A 5,582-nucleotide genomic window follows, 5' to 3' on the forward strand; every position below is an offset into this window, starting at 1 on the left:
GAACAGAGGGAATGTGACTTCCGGGATCACCTGGTTAGGATGGTGATAACTCAGGAGGAGATAAACGGGAGGGGTATGAGTTGGTGCAGAGAAAGTAAAAAGCATTTGTGAGACGAAGTAGCAAACGGAAGCCATGTCTGCTCATTTCTCCTTGCCAGCATAATTTCACCAAGCACCTGGCTCTGTGGTGACATGCAGATCTCTGGAGGGATGCTTTGAAGACGAAACAGGACAGAGCACGTGGCGCTCTGTGTCTCTTACTTGAATCACCATATTCCTTAAAAGATAAATGACCCTTGTTCTTGTCTTCCCTTAAACATAAGATAACTTTTTTTTTTTTTTTCGTTTTGAGACAGAGTCTTGCTCTGTCGCCCAGGCTGGAGTACAGTAGTGTGATCTCGGCTCACTGCAACCTCTGCCTCCTGGGTTCAAGCGATTCTTCTGCCTCAGCCTCCTGAGTACCTGGGATTATAGGCACATGTCACCACACCCAGCTAATTTTTTTGGTATTTTAATAGAGACGGGGTGTCACCATGTTGGCCAGCCTGGTCTCGAACTCCTGACCTCAAGTGTTCCACCCACCTCGGCCTCCCAAAGTGCTGGGATTACAGGCCACTGTGACCAGCCAACATAAGATAACTTCTGATGAGGTTAGTGACTATGCATATTTTGTAATCTGTAACTAGATGGACTCATGCCGCAACCTTGATGTGATTCTGCTTCAAAGTAACTACTTCTATTAGCAAAAACCACAATGATTTTTGCACCACTATAATAACTTTTGAGTATGTTGGATATGATCTGTCATCATAAACCTCCCCCACCTGTATATAAAAACACTGGCTGGGAGATTTCTGACAAAATCTCCTCTCTGAAAGACTCCTCCCGAGCTATAGGCCTCAGACTATAGTCCTCAGTAAGACTTCCGAATTAAACTAACTTTAATTCATTAAAAACTTGTTTTTTTTTTCTTTTGTCCACACATTCAATGTGGAAATACCATTTGTGTAGAAGGACAAAGAAGCCATGAGTGAAAGCCAGGAGCACAGTAGCAAACAGGTTTGTTTGGCTGGCACAGAGACGACGTATCAAGTCATGAGAAAGGACTTCATAAACAGCAACCAACTTTAAAAATATTCCTGTCATACCTTGAGGTAGCTAGCTGTTTGACATTTGAGACACAGAGGCAGGGCACGCTGGCTCGCGCCTGTAATCTCAGCTTTTTGGGAGGCTGAGGTGGGAGTGTCCTGAGTCCAGGAGTTTGCAAACAGCCTGAACAACATAGCGAGACCCCATCTTTACTAAAAATAAACCAAATTAGCCAGGCGTGATGGCATACACCTGTAGTCCCAGCTACTCGGGGGGCTGAGGTGGGAGGATTGCCTGAACCTAGGAAGTCAAGGCTGTAATTAGCTATGATTATGCCACTGCACTCCAGTTTGGGTGGCAGAGTGAGACCGTGTCTCAGAAAAACAAAAAGCCTGGGTGTGGATCACACCTGTAATCTCAGCACTTTGGGAGGCAGAGACAGGTGGATCACTTGAGGTCAGGAGTTCAAGATCAGCCTGGTCAACTTGGTGAAACCGCATCTCTACTAAAAATACAAAAATTAGCTGGGTGTGGTGGCACACACCTGTAGTTCCAGCTACTTGGGAGGCTGAGGCAGGAGAATCACTTGAACCTGGGAGGCCGAGATTGCAGTGAGCAGAGATTGCGCCATTGCACTCCAGCCTGGGTGACAGAGTGAGACGGTCTCAAAACAACAACAACAAAAACCATCGACATTTGAGACACTGAAGACTGCCATAGTTTGATGGCTAAAGGACAAACCCAGTTATAGGCAAAACAGTGAAATTACCTGCGTGGTTTCCCAGCAGGCCACATTAGCAACCGTTAGTGATCTCAATAGTGTTAACGGAGCTACATAAATCACTCAAGAACAGTGATGGAGCTTTGTACTGTAGTCCAGGTGCGGTGCTGGGCTCTGGTATAGGATGAAAAAGATGGACCCAGTCCTGCCCTGAGTGTGTGTTCTTTATAGGTGCATTTTATCATAACAGTTCCAGCAAGAAATCAGCTCTCTTTATGTCATTGAAAAGTAGGGAAGTGTAGCAGTTCTCAGGAGCAGTAAATAATCAATACGTGTTTCATGGCTGTTTAAATGAGTGAATAAAATTGCTGCCCTCGTTCTGTTCCGTCACTGACTCATGCAGTGAAATGGGCATCTTAATCACAGCTTAGAGGGAGCTGAAGACAGCAGGGAGGACTCAGGCCATCCAGCCTGGGATATCCTGCCTCCACATTTCTGTACCAAGAGCTGGTCAACTTGAGAATCAGTCTGTGAGAGACCTAGTCATTACAACACACAAGATTTCCTTCCTTCTCTCCCTCCCTCCCACCCTCCCTCCCTTCCTCCGTCTTTCTTGCTTTCTTTCTTTCTTTCTTTCTTTCTTTCTTTCTTTCTTTCTTTTCTTCCTTTCTCCCTTTCTCCCTTTCTCTCTTTCTCTCTTCTCTCTTTCTCTCTTCTCTCTTTCTCTCTTTCTCTCTTTCTCTCTTTCTCTTTCTTTCTTTCTTCTTTCTTTCTTTCTTCTTTCTTTCTTTCTTTCTTTCTTTCTTTTTTCTTTTTTGAGACAGGGTCTTGTTTTATAGCCCAGGCTGGAGTACAGTGGTGCAATCATGGTTCATTGTGGCCACAAACTCCTGAGCTCATGTGACCCTCCTGCCTCAGCTTCCCAAGTAGCTGAGACTACAGATGCATGCCACCATACCAGGATTTTTGCTGTTGTTGTTGTTGTTTAGATATGGGGCCTTGCTACATTGTACAGGCTGAACACAAGGTTTTCCGAACAAGGTTCAGACTAGAATCAGAGGGCTCTGGGCAAGTGGAGAGGGTGTACAGGGAGAGTCAGGAGAAAGTCGGTTTGGTTCTGGTCAGTGGATGATTAATCAATTTTGGTTTTGCCGAGTTATTTAACCTTTCTGAGCCTCAGTTTACTTATCTGGAATATGGGGAAAATACAGAGCAGGCTCTGGAGGCAGACAAGCTAAAATTTTCATCACCTTTAGCAATTTGACCCTGAGAAACTACTTTCAGCTTCCCTTCACCTGTTTCCACTTGTATAAAATGAGAGTGATTATGATCTATCTCAGAGCTACAAGAATGAAATATGATAATACATGTTAAGTGTTTAAGACTGTGTCTGGTTCACAGTGTTTAATGAATGTCAGCAATGTGTATACTAGGATGGGTCTGAGGATTGGAGAAATGGATGCAAAGCACTTAACATCGTGCCTGACACACAATGGGTGGCTGATAAGCATTAGCTCTCATGCGACTTGGAGCAACCCGATAAATATCTGTTAAACAAACGCCCACAGGAGGAACGTGTCTTTTCATCTTTGACTCTCTGCCACTTAGAAGTATTGGTTTCTTATTGCCAGTGTAACAAAAGAGCACACATTTAGTGACTGAAAACAACACAAATTTATTATGATAGCTCTGGAAGTCAGAAATCCAAAACAGCCTTCATTAGGCTAAAGTCGAAGTGTCAGCAGCACTGCTTTCCTTTTAGAGGTTGCAGGGGAGACCCTTTCCCTGCTTTTTCCAGGTTCCAGAGACTTCTTGCACTTGTTGGCTCGTGTCCTCTTCCTCCGTCTTCACAGCCAGCAGTGAAACATCTTCAAATTTCTGTCTGTGACTCTGACGTCACTTCTGCCATCCCATCTCCTTCTCTGAGTCTAACTCTCCTCCTTCTCTCTATTTATTTATTTAGTTATTTTTTTGAGATGGAGTTTCATTCTTGTTGCCCAGGCTGGAGTGCAATGGCACGATTTCGGCTCACTGCAACCTCTGCCTTCCTGGGTTGAAGCAATTCTCCTGCCTCAGCCTCCTGTGTAGCTGGGGTTACAGGAATGTGCCACCACACCCAGCTTCCTCCTTCTCTTATAAGGAGGTTACACTGGAGTCACCCAGCTAATCAAGGATAATCTCTCCATCTCAAGATCCTTAACTTAATTGTACATCTGGAAAGTTCATTTTGCCAGGTTAGGCAACATAGTCACAGATTCTAAGGATGAGGATGTGGAAGTCTTTGGGGACCCACAATATCATCACCACAGAAGGAGTGAATGAATGATGTGCTGCACACAAGCATGGCCTTCCAGAGCCTTTGGCCTTCACCACCTGACCTTGTCCAGTTTGTCTCATGCTGAACAAGTCTGCCCTGGACCTTATGTAAATTCCAAGGACATTTGACTTGGCAATAGGCCTTTCTAAATGCTAGCATTTTAACAGCCTTGCCTCAGAGAAAAAGGCAGTTTGTGATGAAAATAACCATCTCAGGCTATTTTTTTTTTTTTTTTTTAAGAGACAGAATCTGCTCTGTCACCCAGGCTGGAGCGCAGTGGCGTGATCATAGCTCACTGCAGCCTTGAACTCCTGGGCTCAAGTGATCCTCCCATCTCAGCTTCCTGAGCAGCTGGGATTACAGGTGTGTACCACTATGCCCAGCTAATTTTTTAAATTTATTTTTTAATTTTTTTGTAGAGACAGATTCTCACTATGTTGCCCAGGCTGGTCTCGAACCCCTGGCTTCAAGCAATCCTCCTGTCTTGGTCTCCAAAAGCACTGGGATTATAGGCATGAGCCACCATGGCCAGATTCAGGCTATTTCTTGATTTCTACTTCTTTGTCCCAAGTTCATTATAAGCATCTCATTTGCTATTGATGATACATTTATCTTTGTAGTATTAGCTAATTAATTATTTGTCATAGTTATGCTGAGGAGGAGACCTGTTTGTCTCTCTTAGTTTCTTAGATGAATAGAGCCAGGCCTGGAAAGGATCCACTGAGCCTGGAATTATAGCTCAATGTTGTAGCCATCAGAATTACTTGAGTTCTCAGTATTGGCTTCAATCTTTTACTTCTTTGCCTCTAATTGGAAAATAAGGGTGGAACATGGTAGGCCTTAGTTGTTGTCATTATGATGAGATTAAAACTCTCTCTGTTCCCCTGTCTGTGGGCACACTTTCTTTACTGGTGCCTGACTTGAAAGATACTATATAAAGTGTTATGAACTTGGGACACTAAACAAATACATCTTTGATGGTTTCTTCCCTCAGTGTAGAAATGATTTACCAAGTTATTCTGGCTTCCATATTAAAAACTGGAACTTCTGGCTGGGTTTCGTGGCTCACACCCAAAATCTTGTCCTCTTTGGGAGGCCAAGGTAGGAGGATTGCTTGAACCTAGGAGTTTGAGACCAGCCTGGACAACACAGTGAGACCCCGTCTCTACTAAAAAACAATGAGCTGGGGACTGTGGTGCATGCCTGTTGTCCCAGCTACTTGAGAGGCTGAGGTGGGAGAATTGCTCGAACCCTGGAGGTGGAGATTACGGTGAGTCATGATTGTGCCGCTACATTCCAGCGACAGAGTAACACCCTGTCTCAGAAAAAAATCCCCAAGAACAAAAAACAAAAACCCAAAAGCAAAAACTGAAACTTTTTTTTTCTTTTCTTTTTTTAAAGTAGAGATGGGGTTTTGCCGCAGCTGGTCTCCAACTCCCACTCAGGAAGTCCTCC

This window comes from Trachypithecus francoisi, unplaced genomic scaffold (genome assembly GCF_009764315.1).
Source record: "Trachypithecus francoisi isolate TF-2019V2 unplaced genomic scaffold, Tfra_2.0 Lachesis_group9, whole genome shotgun sequence".
Classification (NCBI taxonomy): Eukaryota; Metazoa; Chordata; class Mammalia; order Primates; family Cercopithecidae; genus Trachypithecus; species Trachypithecus francoisi.